Raw genomic sequence first — 20090 nt, 5'->3', positions numbered from 1 at the left:
CAAAGTTTGCAAGGTAATTCTAATCTGTAGCAAAGTTTGAAAACCCCTGAAGCTAACACTCTACTGATGCCTAAAAACTAGCAAAGGCATTTCTTCAGGTTCAGCTGGATCAGATCCCTCACCGTGAATTGATACCTGGGATTATTTCTTTTTTTGGGGTGGGGGGGATTATTTCTATAAATTAAGGAGAGCTGCAATTCCTGTTCTAATATCCCTGAAGAATGGTTTATACAAGTCTGTGGATCAACATCTCAGCAGAGGAGCCCACACCACATTTGAGGCATTGCAGAACTGGTTAGTTTTAATAGCTTAAGTCTGACCATACCTGCCTATAACTGGTACTACTCAACTCTCATTCTGCCTTTTGGAATCCACAGCACGAGCAATCCTTCTCCCATCTGACAGCCCTTCAGCTCCTTGAGGGCAGCTGCTAGTCCCTCCCACTCCAAGTATTCTCTTCTCTGGGATCATAGAAGCACAGTAAGACTTGACATCACAGCTGTCATTCTGTCAGCCCTACATTTTTCTCCATGAGAATAGCTACAAGCGTAGAATAGAAAAATCCCCAAACGGGCATGATGGTTTGAACATAGAGTAACACACGAATAAAGTGGTATGATCTATTTCTTGCCCACTTGTAAAGTAGGAACCCAGGTCTATGGTTGCATATGCTTCACTCAGTACCTTTGAGTGAAGGTACATATGGCATTGTAAGTGCTGAAGAGACTGAGGATAAGATGGGTCCCTGTACATCCCCCTGGTAGCTCAGATGGCAAAGAATCCTCCTGTAATGCAGGAGATGCAAGTTTGATCCCCTAGAGAAGGAAAGGGCCACCCACTCCAGTATTCTTGCCTGGAGAACTCTGTGGACAGAGGAACCTGGTGGGCCATAGTCTACGGGGTTGCAAAGAGTCAGACACAAATGAGTGATTAACAGTTTCACTTTCTGTCCTTCGAGAAAAGGCAAAGCTTTTCAGTTTAGCAGTCTCTATTTACAAGCAATCATATGTGTGTTGCTCCTAGCTCAGCTCAGTTCAGTTTAGTTGCTCAGTCATGTCCAACTCTTTGTAACACCATGGACTGCAGCATGGCAGGCTTCCCTGTCCATCATCAACTCCCAGAGCTTGCTCACACTCATGTCCATAGAAATGGTGATGCCATCCAACCATCTCATTCTCCGTCATCTCCTTCTCCTCCTGCCTTCAATCTTTCCCAGCATCGAGGTCTTTTCCAATGAGTCAGTTCTTTGCATTATTTGGCGAAAGCATTGGAACTTCAGCATCAATCCTTCCAATGAATATTCAGGACTGATTTCCTTTAGGATTGACTGGTTTGATCTCTTTGCAGTTCAAGGGACTCTCAAAAGTCTCCTCCAACAACACAGTTCAAAAACATCAATTCTACAGCTCTCAGCCTTCTTTATGGTCCAACTCTCATATCCATCCATGACTACTGGAAAAACCATAGCTTTGACTAGATGAAACTTTGTTGGCAAAGCAGTGTCTCTGCTTTTTAATATGCTATGAAGGTTTGTCATAGCTTTTCTTCCAAGGACAAGTGTCTTAATCTCACAGCTGCAGTCACCATCTGCAGTGATTTTGGAGCCCAAGAAAATAAAGTCTGCCACTGTTTCCATTGTTTTCCCATCTATTTGCCATGAAATGATGGGACCAGGTGCAGTTATCCTGAGTCCTAGGATTTTCTTAACAGTGCGAGAATTTCTTTGGTATAATTGTTCTTCAGTTTGTTGGTCGTCTGCTTGGCAGCTCTATGGTGGAGCTAATGGCGACCTCCTCCAAGAGGGTTTTTGCCACATGATACATGGGTCCTGGTGCACACAATGTTTTGTTTGAGCCCTCTAAGCATCTCTGGAGGGTATGGGGTTTGATTCTAAAGGTGATTTCACCCCTCCTACCATATTGTTGGGGCTTCTCCTGTGCCCTTGGATGTGGATATCCTTTATTTGGTGGGATCCAACATTCTCCTATTGATGGTTATTCAGCTGCTGCTGCTGCTGCTGCTGCTGCTAAGTCACAGCAGTTGTGTCCAATTCTGTGCGACCCCATAGATGGCAGCCCAACAGGCTCCTCTGTCCCTGGGATTCTCCAGGCAAGAATACTGGAGTGGGTTGCCACTTCCTTCTCCAATGCATGAAAATGAAAAGTGAAAGTGAAGTCGCTCAGTCGTGTCCAACTCTTAGCAACCCCATGGACTGTAGCCTTCCAGGCTCCTCCGTCCTTGGGGTTCTCCAGGCAAGAGTACTGGAGTGGGTTGCCATTGCCTTCTCCAGTTGTTCAGCAACAAGTTGCAATTTTGGAGTTATCACAGGAGAAAATGAGCACACATCCTTCCATTCTGCCATCCTGGTTACCGTTGCTTCTAGAACTGAAGCAAAACTCAGCTAGCTAAGCAATAAGGTAATACAAGTTCTTCACTCCACAAGGCAACTCATTTGTCCATATCTTATTGTACTCTTTCTGCTTAGGTTGTGCAGAGAGAAGGAACTGCATAGGCATTTTGGTAGGGTGAGTGAGTTTCTATTGCTTCTTGGTATAAAACCCTCACAGTGTTCCTTGGATGGTTCTTCACAATTAATACAGGAAAGAGATCTAATATATTTTGAGAAGTATTATGTGTCTGATGGTCTCCCCAGGTGGCTCAAAGGTAAAGAATCTGCCTGCCAGTGTGGGAGACACAAGAGATGCAAGTTTGATCCCTGCAGCAGAAAGATCCCCTGGAGCAGAAAATGGAAACCCACTCCAGTATTCTTACCTGGAAAATTCCATGGACAGAGAAGCCTGGTGAGCTACAATCCATAGGGTCACAAAGAGTCAGACACAACTGAGCGTGCACATGCACACACGCACACACACACAGGTGACTGACATAATAAGTGCTTCTCATAAACTATCTTATTAACACCTCATAATGACATAGTTGGATGCTGAGACTCTGAGAGCTGATTTCCCCAGGGCCATACAGGTTGTAAGTAAAGAAAGTGAGATTCTAAGATGGGTCTGATTCTTCCCAGTGTTATCCTGCATTACAATACTATTTCAAATCTTGGTGGAAATTCACTGATGATCCTCAAGAAGAAAAATATTCTAGACATTTGATTAGTTCTTGAGCATATGAAGCTGTTTCAAATATGTCTACTTAAACTATGACTGGAGAATCTACTTTCACTGTTTACTTCTGAAAGAGTATACTCAGTAGGACCCGAGAATAGCCTTTCAGCACTGAATTAAGTAGACTTTGCTCAACTATAAGCTTGACAAATAAAATGCAGGATTTGCATTTCAGATCAACAATAAAAAAATTTTGGCATAAAGATGTCCCAAATATTACATGGGCCAAGTATCACATTGGACATACACATACTAAAAAATTATTCATTGCCTATCTGAAATTCAAATTTAACTGTGCATCCTGCATCTGTATTTGCTAATTCTCGCAATCCTATGCAAACTAAAATATTCAGTTTAAAGTGCCACAACAATAAGGATATACATAAATATATTATTTCACATAAGTCCAAAAATAGCCATCCATCACGTTAGCAATGACATAAAGGAATCAACTCTTTTACCACCTAACTCTTCTGAAATACACAATGTGTCAGCTAACATCCTTGGGCTTCATCTTCTCATACTCAGAAGATAACTGTGCAAATCCAGGCATTATGTACAGGTTTTACTTTTAAAGAGGGCATAAGCTATTCCCACCTATGGCTGCCCCTTATGCTCAAGGAGCCCTCTCCCAGAAGTTTTGTAACAGGTTATTCCTTATGATTCATCAACTAGAACCCTATCACATATTGGTGCATGCACAGATTACTGGTGAGGATATGGGTCTTGACTTGTTTAAAGAAATCTAGATGACTTTTCTCTACCTGGGGCAATTCTCTGAAGCACATGGTCAAACAGAAGAGGGTAGATAACTTAAAATAATCAGATTTTTGAACTGCAAAGTAGAGAGGAAAATAGGTGCTGCCATTTTTTCTGCTGTTCACTGGTGAAATCCCAGCTCTCAGCCAAAAATTTCTGTGGTCTACTCAGCAAAGATACTTAGTTTCTGAAGCAGGAACATCCTGGCAACAGTAAAGAACCCTAAGAAAACTCAGATCACATCATTTCCTTCCCATGCCATCAGCTTCTATTCTGTATCCACATTTACCTTTGTAAACCATATGACTGGATAAAGAATGAGCCAAATTAGTACCCTGGTATAAACTCCTAGAAGAATTTCCTCAAAGTTTATCCAAACCTCATCCTCTGTACACAGTTCAGGATTTGGACTCATTTCACCAGCTGACATTGGTACAAATAATCCAATCCTATTCAATAAATATTTATTTAATTGTTAGTACAAACTCAGAATTGTGCCAGGAGATACCAAAAGTTCTAACATAATTTTAAGCCTCAAAGAACTTGTAACATCGCTAGCCTGCTTTCTCTTCAGAAGGTCAGACTTACAGAACTTAAGAATTCTTTCCCTTTGTAAAAAGTCTTAATTGACAGTTCTTTAAAACAAGCTATAAAGAAAAGGAAGGAATGTAGGTTCCGTTTACAAACAGGCGCCAAGCACTATTTTTCTTAGAAAGATCCCTAAGGAATCATTCCATTATCTTATGACATCAGCTTCTTGTCACATCCACAATACAACAACTAGAAGGAAGATAAACAAATATTTATCATGAATACTAGACATCTGTCTTCATCTGCTACCCCTTCAATTCACTTACAGTTTTTAAAACATTTAGGTTCCTCCAACAGTACATTCATAAAACATTTATTTATTTATACCAGATACAAATATTTAAGTTTTAAAATTATTTTCAGTTAGCTAATCCAAACTCTTGAATGTCCTCACCTTTCATATATAAAGTATTTTATGTAACAAAAAGAATTGTGATTTTGTGATTATAATTCACTCTTTATGAAAATTTTATCATTGAAATTTAGACTTTCTATTTTTATGTTATTATTTGTGTGCATGTATATTAGCCATAACCATGTGTGGCAAATTAGAATTTTCATTTTGTATTTCATGGTATGAATGTGTGAATGATTGATGAATAAGGGGGGAAAAGTGCATTCCTGCTTTATTTCAGTGATGATACTGCTTTTTTTTAATTGCCAAGCACTAACAATTGCCATTATGTTTTACTATCTTTGTATCGTTTGTATTCTTTCTTACAAAGTAGTCTCAAATGATTACTATTCATAGTAATAAAGGAAAACATATCATGTCAGGGACATAAGTCATCCATACATAACTCTTGTAATAAATTACAAGAGTTTTTACTATCAATATATTTCTTAGCTTTATCAGGAATATTACTCACTAAAGCTGGAAAAAAAAAAAAGACTTAGGGTGTAAATATGTTTGGTTTAGAAAACTCACACATATTTTCCAGAATGACTACTAGGAATTAAATTCTGCGTTTTCTATTGTGAGTTTCATATTGATGGTGTTTTGTAAGTCTCTGACACCTTAGCACTGGGTCATAGAGAGGAACCTTGTAAGTCTGCCAGTGTGAAGATGAGTTGGTTCTCCCTTCAGAGAAAGTGGCTTCAAACGTAGCAGCAGCCAGCTTGGGCTGCAAGGCTGACCAGTATTTTAATTTAGTTAATCAATATGTCAATTTAACTAACTTTCCTTAGATGGGGCATGAAAATGAGACTGTAACAACCAAAAACTTACGCTGTTTAAGTTTACTCTCTGTCTTGAAGCTTCCCTGGTAGCTCAGATGGTTAAGAATCCACCTGCAATGCAGGGGACCTGGGTTCAATTCCTGGGTTGGAAAATCCCCTGGAGAAGGGAACCCAATCCAATATTCTTGCCTGGAGAATTCCGTGGACAGAAAGCCTGGCAGGCTCTGCAGTCCACGGAGTCACGGAGAGTTGGACATGACTCCATCTTGCACTTTTCTTTCTTTTATGATCCCCAACTTGCACGTGTACTAAGAACACTAGAAATCATTTCTCGTCTTCCTTCCTCCACACCCCTCACTGTATTCAGGCCAGCATTGCCAACTCTCCCATGAACAGATCCTGTTTGCTGCCCATCCAGAGTTTCACAGCTCCCTGTTCAGTTATGGGAGCGGACGGGGATGGCGAGAACCTAAAAACTAGACCAATCAATTAGGGTGTGACTGGAACTGGAGTGAAGACCCATCAAAAGGCAATGTGAATTCAGGCAGCCAAGCGGAACCAAGTATGAAGGGAATGTGTTGGCGGGGGCGAAGTGGAAATCTCAGCAGGAAGACAGATGGCAGCATCAGAGAGGCTCAGCAAATGGTCCCAGGCAGGTGCCCTGGCAGACAGACAGAATTCAGTGGCAAAGGAGTTGGGCAACAAAAACATGGACATGTCCCCCAAAGGCAGGAAGAGGACCCCCAACTTCCACCCCACATATGTCAAGGTGATAGAGCCCCTTTCTGCCAAGACTCCATCAGGTGAGCCTGGTCCACAGAGATGAATGCAGTTTCCTAGAAAAGCATGATTCAAGCACAAGAACCACAGCCCCAGAGAAATTCCTCTAGTTTCTACTTTTAAGAGTCACAATGTTAAGATTAGAAAGCTTGTGGTTTCCGGATTAAGGACTGCGGAGTTGGCCCATTATTCAGAGGCAATGACAGCCACTGAAGGGTTCCACATTATCAGAAGAATTAACATAACCAACAACAGCAGGGGTTTAAAGTCAGACCTGGATCAGAATGCTGGCTTCTCTCTTCCTGGTAATGTGATAATGAGCAAATGACCTCACCTCCATAAGCCTCAGTTTCCTTACCTGTATACCTACCTCCTAAAGTGGTCATGAGTATTATGTCATATGTGATGGGCCTAAATTTAGCTGGGGTTGCACTGTCCTTTGAGGTTTAAATAGAATAAGCTCAGCCTCTTTCCCCCAAGCAGTGGGTAAACTTGTTTTCCTTTTGCCATTTCTTGAGAGATTGCAAAATGGCTGTCTGGGGAGGCCTTAGAAATAGCTGTGAAAAGAAGAGAAGTGAAAAGCAAAGGAGAAAAGGAAAGATACAAGCATCTGAATGCAGAGTTCCAAAGGATAGCAAGGAGAGATAAGAAAGCCTTCCTCAGCAATCAATGCAAAGAAATAGAGGAAAACAACAGAATGGGTAAGACTAGAGATCTCTTCAAGAAAATTAGAGATACCAAGGGAATATTTCATGCAAAGATGGGCTCAGTAAAGGACAGAAATGGTATGGACCTACCAGAAGCAGAAGATATTAAGAAGAAGTTGTAAGAATACACATAAGAACTGTACAAAAAAGATCTTCACGACCAAGATAATCATGATGGTGTGATCGCTCACTTAGAGCAAGACATCCTGGAATGTGAAGTCAAGTGGGCCTTAGAAAGCATCACTACGAACAAAGCTAGTGGAGATGATGGAATTCCAGTTGATCTCTTTCATATCCTGAAAGATGATGCTGTGAAAATGCTGCACTCAATATGCAAGCAAATTTGGAAAACTCGCCAGTGGACACATGACTGGAAAAGGTCAGTTTTCATTCCAATCCCAAAGAAAGGCAATGCCAAAGAATGCTCAAACTACCGCACAATTGCACTCATCTCACACGCTAGTAAAGTCATGCTCTAAATTCTCCTAGCCAGGCTTCAGCAGTACGTGAACTGTGAACTCCCTGATGTTCAAGCTGGTTTTAGAAAAGGCAGAGGAACCAGAGATCAAATTGCCAACATCCACTGGATCATCGAAAAAGCAAGAGAATTCCACAAAAACATCTATTTCTGCTTTACTGACTATGCCAAAGTCTTTGACTATGTGGATCACCACAAACTGTGGAAAATTCTGAAAGAAATGGAAATACCAGACCACCTAACCTGCCTCTTGAGAAATCTGTATGCAGGTCAGGGAGCAACAGTTAGAACTAGACATGGAACAACAGATTGGTTCCAAATAGGAAAAGGAGTATGTCAAGGCTGTATATTGTCACCCTGCTTATTTAACATATGCAGAGTACATCATGAGAAATGCTGGGCTGGATGAAGCACAAGCTGGAATCAAGATTGCCAGGAGAAGCATCAGTAACCTCAGATATGCAGATGAAACCACCCTTATGGCAGAAAGGGAAGAACTAAAGAGCCTCTTGATGGAAGTGAAAGTGGAGAGTGAAAAAGTTGGCTTAAAGCTCAGCATTCAGAAACTAAGACAATGGCATCCATTTCCATTACTTCATGGCCAATAAATAGGGAAACAATGGAAATAGTGGTAGACTATTTTGGGGGGCTCCAAAATCACTGTAGATGTGATTGCAGTCATGAAATTAAAAGACACTTATTCCTTGGAAGGAAAGTCATGACCAACCTAGATAGCATATTGATGAGCAGAGATATTACTTTGCCAACAAAGGTCCATCTAATCAAGGCTATGGTTTTTCCAGTGGTCATGTATGAATGTGAGAGTTGGACTGTGAAGAAAGCTGAGTGCCGAAGAATTGATGCTTTTGAACTGTGGTGTTGGAGAAGACTCTTGAGAGTCCCTTGGACTTCAAGGAGATCCAACCAGTCCATCCTGAAGGAGATCAGCCCTGGGTGTTCATTGAAAGGACTGATGCTAAAGCTGAAACTCCAATACTTTGGCCACCTCATGCGAAGAGTTGACTCATTGGAAAAGACTCTGATGCTGGGAGGGATTGGGGGCAGGAGGAGAAGGGGACAACAGAGCATGAGATGGCTGGATGGTATCACTGACTCGATGGACATGAGTTTGAGTGAACTCCGGGAGTTGGTGATGGACAGGGAGGCCTGGGGTGCTGCGATTCATGGGGTCAAAAAGAGTCGGACACAACTGAGTGACTGAACTGAACTGGGAGATTCTTGGGGTGGGAGAAGAAGAGGAAACAGTCCTTCCAGAGTCTGTATCTAGAAGGTCACCTTCTAGAAGGTTCTGAACATCATCTTCTCATCCTGTGCATGCTTTTGTCTTCTCTAAAGGGCAATAATCTTCAGAAAAAGAGTATTTCCCCCTCAAAATACCACCAGCACAACCCTCTGTTCATAGCTCTCTTTGACTGAAGTCCCAAAGGATCTGAGAGGACTTCTGCAGCAGCATCACACAGATGGCAAAAACAAATATTAGAAATCTTGTGCTATTCTGGTACTGCTTATTTTTTACTGGTTGTCTTTACCTGGAGTTTCCGTGTTGACTGACCCCCCTCTTCTCTGTTCTGCTCTCCCACTGTTTACACTCCAACCTCAAATTCCTGATCACTTCTCATGCAAATGACATAGCCATCTTTTTTTATTTTATTGTCTTCTGTCACATATGGTTTTAAGATCTAGGCCATTTAAAGAACGCAGAATGCTGAAGAATTGGTGCTTTCCAACAGTGGTGCTGGAGAAGACTCTTGAGAGTCCCTTGAACTGCAAGGATATCAAACCAGTCAATCTTAAAGGAACTCAACCCTGAATACCCTTTGGAAGGATTTCAGCAATATTAGAGCAAAAATATTAGAGGCTTAACACCATGGAGGAAGATAGACTTCTGAAGCTGAAGCTCCAATACTTTGGCCACCTGATGTGAAGAGCTGACTCACTGGAAAAGCCCCTGATACTGGGAAAGGTTGAAGACAAGAGCAGAAGAGGGCAACAGACGAGGAGATGGTTAGATGGCATCACTGATGCAATGAACATGAACTTGGGCAAACTCCAGGAGATGGGGAGGGACAGGGAAGCCTGGCATGCTGCTGTTCACGGGGTCCTGAAGAGTCAGATGGGACCTAAAAAACAACAATCTTCTGTCAAACTATGCTCTAGAGATCTCAGCTTTCAGACAGTTTTCTTCCTAAGGGACATTCTGGTGCAAGGCAATCAGCAAGAGATTCACAGCCCATGTAGCAGGTAGATAGCTTTCAGAAGAGAACATGGAATTAAGATAGCTGGGAAGAGTCATTCTGGAATCAGAAAAAAAGAAAAAAAAGCAAACCCTGACCCTGGAAATGTCCTTCCAAGAAGCCACATTTTGATTGGATGAGGTTGTAGAGGAATATATACCTGGTTGTTGTTCAGTCGCTCAGTCGTGTCCAGCTCTTTGCAACCCCAGGGACTGCAGCATGCCAGGCATCCCTGTACTTCACTATCTCCCAGAGTTTGCTCAAGCTGAAGTCCATTGACTCAGTGATGCCATCCAACCATCTCATCCTGGGATTCTTCAAGCAAAAATACTGGAGTGTGTTGCCATGCCCTCCTCCAGGGGATCTTCTCGACCTAGGGAGGAAACCAGCATTTCTTAGATCTCCTACATTGGCAGGCAGGTTCTTTACCACTAGCCACCTGGGAAACCTGCATATGCCTGGCGGCATTATTGAAAACCATACAAGAAACAGCAAGGACTTCTCCAGTGGTCCAGTGGTTAAGACTTCACCTCCCAATACAGGGCTTGCAGGTTCCAACCCTGTTTAGAGAGCTAAGATCCCACATGCTTCGTGGCCAAAAAGCCAAAACATAAAACAGAAGCAGTTTTATAACAAATTCAATTAAGACTTTTAAAAAATGGTTCACATCACAAAAAAAGAAAGAAAAGAAAGCAACAGTAGCCAGTTAGTGGAGTTTACCAGCTAGTGGTGTCAAGAACAGAGTAGAAAAGAACCCAACCAGCCCCACTGTCACCCCAAGCTGGTGGGGGCACCCAGGGCTGCGTCTCCCTGAGCAGCAATATTAGAGGCTTAACACCACGGAGGAAGATAGACTTCTCTCAAATAAATGACCCAGCCAGTCGCTCAACAAACAAACAAGCAAGTAAGTCACAAGCCCCAGAGTGGGAGGGAGTGACCAGTACCTAGGGTTGTTACAGTGAATTATCTAAAATACCTAGTTTCCAACAAAAAATGCGGAGGCCTGAAAAGAAACAGGAAATTGTGACTCATATACCGGGGGGCGGGGGGGGAAGCAAACAACAAACAGCCTGTGACACTGACCTGGTGTTGGGGCTAACAAAAAAAGATGTCAAAGTAGCCATTATAAATATGTTCACAGCACAAAAGGAAGTAGGACTGGAGAAGTACAGGGAGGTGTGACGGCAGTGTCACGTCACGGAGACAATATCAATGAAAAATAACCAAATGGTAAGTGTTCTGGACTCAGTGACACATTTACACATAGAAATAGATCATATATAAACAAAATATGTATGAACAATACATGATAACCATGAAACGTGTCCTATTACACATAGAAATACAATTGTAAAAAATTGCCAATAATAGCCCGAAAGAGGTGGGTGGAAGCAAAACTATAGTGGACTAGGCAAAAGACTGTTGGGATAAGGTAATAATTTTTAAAAAACAATTCTACTGGAATCAAGTTGCTTTACAGTGTTGTTTTATTTTCTGTTGTACAGCAAAGTGAGTCAACCATACGTGTAAACATATCCCCTCTGTTTTGGATTTCCTTCCCATTTAGGTCACTGTAGAGCCCCAAATAGGGTCCCCTGTGCTATTCAGTAGGTTCTCATTAGCCATCTTTATACACAGCTGCATATATATGTCAATCCCAGTCTCCCAATTCATCTCACCCTCACCCTTCCCCCTCCTTGGAATCCATTCGTTTGTTCTCTAGGCCTGAGTCTATTTCTGCTTTGCAAATAGGTCCATCTGTACCATTTTTCTAGATTTCACATACAAACAATATTATTCGATATTTGTATTTCTCTTTCTGTCTTCCTTCTGTATAATAGTCGCCAGGGCCATCCATGTCTCTGCAAGTGGCACCACTTCATTCCTTTTTATGGCTGAGTAATCTTCTGTTAGATATATGTACCACGTCTTCTTTGTCCTTGCTGTACACTTACATTGTTTCCAGGTCCTGGCTATTGTAAATACTGCTGCAATGAACACTGGGGTGTGTGTATCTTTTGGAATTATGGTTTTCTCTGGGTATATACCCAGGAGTATGATTGCTGGATCATAGATAAAGTCATAATTTTTTTAAAAAATAGAAAGGAAAGATGGAAGTATGGGAAGAAGAGCAGAAGCAAAGAAGGGGTTCCTCGTTCTGCCTCATCAGAGATCTTGACACCAGCCCCTGTCTTCCTTAGCAGTTACTTGTTAAGTTCCTGATCCCCACTCTGGTGCTAAAACAAGCTTGAAGGAAGGCCAAGCCTATTTGCTACCAGAGTTTCTGAGCTTCCCTTTGACCCTAGCTGTGTCCTATCTCTATTGGCCTGACACTTGATCCAGAACTAATTATGGGCCCCTGCCTTCTTTCCCTACCTGACATTCCAGTTTCAATTCTTAGTTAGAATCAGAAATTCTCCCCTAAAGCCTGTCTTCTTGCCTAGGTCCTAATACTATTCTTAATCTCTCTCTCTAGAGGCTATATCTAGCTCCCTATATTTCATTTGCATTCTTACTTTTCTAGGACCCTTTGAGAATGGACCCTTAAACTACTACAGTGCTCTGACCTACTCAACTCGGAATTTTCTTAACGTTCTCTAAGTCCCTCCAACCCTTCAGCCCCCCACGACTCTAACCACACTCCAAGCGCATGCATACACACATGTACTCATACATATTGCTGGACTTTCTTGGATACTAAAACCTGCAAGAAGCAATTCAGACATATACCTCAAACCCCAGAGCTGGGGCACTGCCCCCGGCTCTTTCCTAGATTGACTTGTAAAGATTTGATGGCTTTTGTGTCTCTGTGTTTGTTTGCTTAAACTTGCATGAGTTTAACAGTTTAACAGTGAATATTTTAAAGTCTCTTTTCGGGGTGGCTCTCAGAGCTTTTAGAAATGAGCAGGTTATTAGCGTCACTCCTGAGTGAGTTTGTGACATAACCGTTTTCTTAACTGTCAGGCTGTTTTTGTTGGTTTGTTCCTTGTTTTAGACAGTTACAGTGAGCCTGCAGCATAGCTCTCCTCTTACCTGCACCTTGCTGTCTCTACTGTCAGAAGCAAAGGAAGAATCTTCTCCTCTACTCTGGGCAGAAAAATCAGAAGAAGCAAGATGACAGAATGGAACTCAAAGTAAGAGGAAATACACCCTAATGAGGGTCTAGAAAGATGCACGAGCTTTAGTGTAAGGATTTCATGATATCTGTGTGTGTGTGTGTACATGTGTGTGCTTTTACCCGTTTATGTTCTGTGTCGTTAAGGTTCTAAGATCAGTAACTCCAGTCATGGAAGTATTACTGAACTAACCTTCTGAACAAAGTCTGTGAGAAAATATTTGAAGGAAAATTTGCTTCTTGCAGACTATAATATTTCCAAATCTTCAAGCCTATCTGGTGAGTGAAATGACCAGGGCACTAGGAAACCCAAGACTGAGGTTCTCATCCAGAATCTTCCTGAGCCAGGAAACCTAGGGCTGTTTAATAGCTGTCTGTCTGGAGAGACAGAGTTTTTCATCCCTAGCATTCTATCAACTTCTTTCATTTTAATATTATAGTTCCAACACTGAACAACTGGATCACATATTTTAAAATTCTGTCCTTTTGAGTTTTGACAAAAATTACTATCCATGGTAGGTTTTTTAGAAGCAAAATATTCATAACCTGACATCCTTTACTTAAGTTTAAACATTAAGTGCTGATATAGAGAAAGTCCTTCAACTCTATTGATAACAATAGTTTGATGTTTTGGTATTATAACACACCACCTATTGGTCCATTTTGGACCAATTATTGGACTTATTTATTTAAGTTCAAAGTTAGGTACATAATATTAATTTACATGTTATCTTTGGGCTTCCCCAGTGGCTCAGATGGTAAAGAGTCTGCCTGCAGTGCCGGAGACCCCGGTTCGATCCCTGGCTCAAGAAGATCCCCCGGAGAAGGAAATGGCAATCCACTCCAGTATTCTTGTCTGAAAAATCCCATGGATGGAGGAGTCTGGCAGGCTACAGTCCATGAGGTTGCAAAGAGTCAGACACAACTGAGTGACTTTATTTGCTTTCTATTGGTTAAAAAACAATCCCCTGCTTCTAAAAGGGTTTGGAAATGGTGCTTGTGTTACATAAATCAAATACTTATATTTTCTCTAGCTGTATCTGGCATTATAAGTGTTAAATTTGCTTTCTTTCTTATTCTTCTTTTATCTTTCAAGTCTGAAGATAGCTGGGAATTAAAACATGTAATTGTATTATGCATCCTCATTCATACTTAGTGCTGTAATTTTTTAACTTTGGACATTCATAGAAGGTATAATTGTAGTTTATTAATCTGTGCTAATTAATAGTTACTAATTTTCTCTGTTCATTCAGATTCAAGACCATCAATCATAATGCATTTAACCCACTATTATTCAAGATAAAAATGGAAATATTATATGATTTTTGTGATTTAACAGTCGTCACAAATAATTAGTACATCAGTAATCATTCATAGGTCAGCATAAGTACATTTGAAATTCTCAGTTGAAGAGAATGAGAGAAAGTTCTATTTTCAAAAGATATGTTTTCTGCTAAAACAAATGGTAGTACCAAGTGTTTTGGAATTTTTTTTTACCACACAGATAATAAAACTGCAATCATTTGGACTAGAAATATCAAACTCATTTCAATAACTGGTTCATTAAGACACACTTCCCACTTTGCATGTTACATCCTCTACTCAAATACTGAAAAAGAAACAAAGCGCACCCTGATGAAAACAACAATTATAATACAAAAGAAATCAGTAATGCATCAGAACAGAAAAACATAGTTAAAAGTAGGCTTTGACTGCAATTATCCTCCATTTGAGAAATTTTCTTAATGTAAAAATGATAAAGCAAATCATGAGTATTCATGATTAGTTTAATTAGTTAGCAGCACTAAGGCACATTTAATTTCATCTGTACCCTTTCTATATACTCTAGTCTAATGATCTTAACTATTGAAAGTCTGAATATTTTACCACTTTAAACCTTTTACAGTATCCACATCATAAAATCTTTCTTATACACCCTTAGCTCGAAATCCCACAAAACTCCCCCGGACCAGTTTCCCAGATTATGCTTGGTTGTTGTGCTGAAACATTACAAGAGGAGGAAAGCATTAAGGAAGCATCGTGTGCCTGGAGTTGGAACAGAAGAGGAATGAGGAAGGGAAGGAAACAGGAAAAAGAAGCAGAGGAAGTGATCTTGGGGGAAGAAAAGGGAGGAGGTTGAAATAAGAAAGAAAGAAAAACCAGAAAAGGAAGAGTTAATGAGATGGCTGAACAGGAGGAAAGCAGGAATACAAAGATGGTTTTACACTCATATCACTCATGGCTGAGCCAATCCTATTTTTCCTCTATTTCTATGATCCTGGCATTAGACTTTTTTTAAATCATCCTTTTCCCTCTGGGATAAAGCACCTGAAGATAGGGCTATAATTCTCCAAAAGAGAAATTTTTCCAAGTTCCCTAATAATTTTTTTCCATCCTCCCATAACCAGGGAAATGCTGAACAACCCAACAAGACTGACAGTCTGTCCTCTTTCCCAGGATCCTGAGTTCTTGCCTCCTTCTGGAAAGTGTATGCGTAATCTCTCAGTCATGTCCGGCTCGTCGAAACCCAATGTCTGTAGCCCACCCGGCTCTTCAACCCATGGGGATTCTTCAGGCAAGAATACTGGAGTGGGTTACCATGTCCTCCTCCAGGGGATCTTCCCAACCCAAGGACTGAATCCAGGTCTTCCACATTGCAGGTGGATTCTTTACCATCTGAGTCACCAGTTCAGTTCCTTTCAGTTCAGTTCAGTGGCTCAATTGTGTCCGACTCTTTGCAACCCCATGAATCGCAGCACCCCAGGCCTCCTTGTCCATCACCAACTCCCAGAGTTCACTCAAACTCACGTCCATTGAGTCAGTGACGCCATCCAGCCATCTCATTCTCTGCCGTCCCCTTCTCCTCCTACCTCCAGTCCCTCCCAGCATCAGAGTCTTTTCCAATGAGTCCTCTTCGCATGAGTACTGGAGTTTCAGCTTTAGCATGAGTCACCAGGGAAGTCCATAAATACTGGAATGGGCAGCTTATCCCTTCTCCAGGGAATCTTCCTGACCCAGGAATTGAACTGGGGTCTCCTGCATTTCAGGCAGATTCTTTACCAGCTGAGCTTCTAGTAAAGCCCTCTGAAAATGTGGTCCTTAATCAACAGAGAGCTAAAGGATGGAAAGCAACTTAATGTGTGTATTCTTTTGGATGGTCAGAACATCCACTCTAGACATGCTAGCACAGTTGATTTGCCTCTGAATCAGTTTCTTCCCCTGTTTGCATCAATGGCAAGAAAAAAAAATCAATCTTTCCTATTAGTACTTAAAAATAATTTGTGATCGTAGTTTATTTGCTATTCTGATTAGCTTTTTAAAAACCGTGGTTAGAAAGGCTGTGCTAAATGAGTTCTTCCCAAATCTTTATGTATATAGATCCAGAGATATTTCAAGTGTATCTGTACATTAAAATGTTATATATATATATGAATGAAATCTTGATTTGTGACCTGTAAAGGCCATTTGATAATAATTCAATTTTGGTAAGAGATCTGAAGTAGGAATTCTCAAAAAAAGTAGCTTTAAAAGCTTGTCTATCACCAAAATTAATGTATAGTAAAATAAATGTGTGATGAATGATCAAGGAAGCATGCTCAGATTCATTATTGAACCAAAATATTTTTTTAAATATGCTGCACACCCTTGATTCAAGTTTTCAAGAGGGAGGGAACATTTGGGAACTTGTATATAATTTCATCAGAGTTTATATTCATCTGGCAAGCATGGATATGGCTCTGAAAGTGAAAGTGAAGTCGTTCAGTCTTCTCCGACTCTTTGCGACCCATGGACTGTAGCCCACCAAGCTCCTCCGTCCATGGGATTCTCCAGGCAAGAATGCTGGAGTGGGTTGCCATTTCCTTCGCCAGGGCATCTTCCCGACCCAGGGATCAAAACCAGGTCTCCCACATTACATGCAGACGCTTTAACCTCTGCACCACAAGGGAAGCCCTTGAATATGGCTCTACTGGTCATTAAAATATTAAATGCTCCTGAAATCACTGCTGCTCTGAGTTTTGACTCCCCAACCATCCAGCTCACTCTCCCACAAGCTTGGCACCATCTAGAAAATAAAACATTAAATTTGGGGCAGCACTTGCCTGCCAGGATCTATGGAACATCCGTTCTAGTTTGTTGTTGTCTGGACCATGATGGTATTAAGTATTTCAAGTGCAATCTCTGAATGCTTGCTGCAGTTTTTCATCAATAGGAAAGAACATATTTACAGGAGGAAGGAATGATAACCATAGACTTCTGTTTGTTTTTAAACGGCAAGCGTTTATACACTTCTTTCTTTCAGTGAGGTCCAGCCTATCTCATGTCAGTCCCTGGTGAGAACTTATTCTGTATACAGGCTCCAGTGTGGTGACTCAACTTCCATTGTCAATTTTGTGCCACATTTAGATGAGCTGCTGCTCCTGATGATGTAAGCGTGACTGCACTGCCCTTGTGTCTCCCTTCTTATGTTTTTTCCCCCTTTCCTCTCTTGGTTGAAGTAGAAGAAGGTGTGCATGTGCAGGCTTGAGCTAGTCCTCCTCCAGCCAGCGTAACAATGTATTTACTAGGTTCATGATCAGAGCTATTTGTGACCACAGTATTTTCCTGGGCAAATTTTCATGTAAATTTTTGAGTTAGTTTCCTGGTGCAAGCTTCCTTTGGATCTGGATTGAAGATAGTACTTCTAACAGATATCATCTCTCCTCACTAACAATTACATGAACAAATCTAAAATGAAACAGCTTTTGGCTTCCCTGGGGGCTCAGTGGTAAAGAATCTGCCTATCAATGCAGAAGACCCGGGTTCAACCCCTGGTCCAGGAAGATCCCACATGCCACAGAGCACCTAAGCCTGTGTGCCACAACTATTGAGCTGTGCTCTAGGGCCCAGGAATCGCAACTACTGAGTCCATGTGCTGCAGCTACGGAATCCCAAGGGCCCTAGAGCCCGTGCTCCATAACAAAAGAAGCCACAGCAATGAGAAGCCTTTGCACTGCAGCAGAGAGTAGTCTTCTCTCACAGCAACTAGGGAAACGCCCTGAAATCAATGAAAATCCAGCATAGCCAAAAATAAATATAGAAATAAAAATGATAAAAAATAAAATAAAATGAAACAGCTTTCTCTCCCCTTTTCAAACTGAGTTCCCTAGGATGAGGACCACTATGGAGAGAAACCCCTTCCTCCTCCAGAAGAAGTGAAGTGAAGTCATGCAGTTGTGTCCAACTCTTTGCGACCCCATGGACCCCACCAGGCTTCTCAGTCCATGGGATTTTCCAGGCATGAATACTAGAGTGGGTTGCCATTTCCTTCTCCAGGAGATCTTCCCGACCTAGGGATCGAACCTGGGTCTCCCTCATTGTAGGCAGACGCTTTACTGTCTGAGTTACCAGGGAAGCGGCCTTGGTTAAGCTGCATTGTGTCTAAGTGTATCACCTCACTTCTAGAAGTTAAATAAAGCATTCTTGGCACCATCTAGGTTTGAGATGGTGTTCATTTTTATCTCCATCCCATACACACAATGTGAAATGTCAGTCACTCAGTCACATCTGACTCTTTGCAGCCCCATGGAATGTGGCCTGCTAGGCTCCTCTGTCCATGGGGATTCTCCAGGCAAGAATACTGGAGTGGGTTGCCATGCCCTCCTCCAGGGGTTCCCTGGGATTTTCCAAGGGGATCTTCCCAGGGGATCTTCCCAACCCAAGGATCAAACCCAGGTCTCCTGCATTGCAGGCAGATTCTTTACCTTCTGAGCCACCAGGGAAGCCCCATACACTCAATTGGATGGGCTGTAAGAACCTATTTCCTTTCTCTATCTTCCTTTTACATTGAGCATCTTCTCAGTTATTGTTAATTGTTCCATCCTAGTCAAAAACATAGTCCCCCAAATTGAGTTTCTAATTTAACTGAAAAAGCCCTGAGATACTGAATAAAATAGTACCATTTCTTATTTCTGCATTTAGTGGAAAAATATTTTTTGTTTTTTTTTTTTGGCTGATGTAAACTCTCATTTCTAATTCCTCATTTTGTTTTCTCTCTCTTCTCTGAGTTAAAAGTACTTCGGGTAAGAAGCGACTGAACACTGAAGTGTCACATGAAACTTTCCCTTTTCCACTCAGCACTAATGAAAATATTTGCCTTCTACTTAACTAACAGGTCTTTTCTTTAAAACTTGCTGAACTTGTTTTTTAACTTAGTGACTTCAGTGCAGACCGTAACAGGGATGTTTTAGATTTTCATCTCTTTCATTCCTGAGAGAAGAAAGAAAAGGGAAAAAAATTCCCAAACTTACAGGCCAAAGCAGAAGACTGAAAAAAAGTTTCTTAGTTCATAAAATAATCATTCAAAACTCTCATTGGCTTATGAAATTATTGCTTTCCACCATTTACCAAAAAACACTTACTATCACAGATATAATAGATGCAAATTGCCAATATAGCTTTATTTCATTTTATAATAATGTGAAAAGCACAAATAGGAATGATCATTCATCATGAACATAAATACAGCACTTTGGAATATTAACAGAAATATTTACTTATTTCTAGCTCAAATTGAACGTATAGAATACCCAACTTTTTTAACTCTAAAAATATCTCAATTCTACCTGGAAATGCCCTTCTGTAAATCTAGCCATGCAGTTGTAAAATATTGGTAAGACATAAAGGCATATATAGTCAGCATAAGATTATTTTAAACTGCTTCATCTATTCCACAAAATTATTCTGCTAAAGCTAAATAAATAGTCATCAAATTACTACTCAGAAGAGTCAGCAGCTGCTTCTATTTAAGGCTTTCATATATGTCTCTACTGTCCCCTCCTTACTCCGCTAAATTAACCCTGGAAAGAGACAGTGGGATTAGTTTCAAGAGTTCTTTCTCCCTGCAGGGCACTCGGGAGATGATGGAATGGGGAGCAGCTGTATATCCTGAGCCCACTCTAGTCCGTCTCTATTTTTCTTCTTTTTCTTTTCCTCCAGTCTCCATATCACACCCTTGTACCATCTCAATTAGTTCTCAAGCTTTAAACTGCATTGATATCTTGATGACTCCTATAACTACATCTCTAGCCCAGAACACCTCTACTGGGAACTCCAGTTTCT

Source organism: Capra hircus, chromosome 4 (genome assembly GCF_001704415.2).
Source record: "Capra hircus breed San Clemente chromosome 4, ASM170441v1, whole genome shotgun sequence".
Taxonomy (NCBI): domain Eukaryota; kingdom Metazoa; phylum Chordata; class Mammalia; order Artiodactyla; family Bovidae; genus Capra; species Capra hircus.
Note: the sequence above shows the minus strand (reverse complement) of the source record.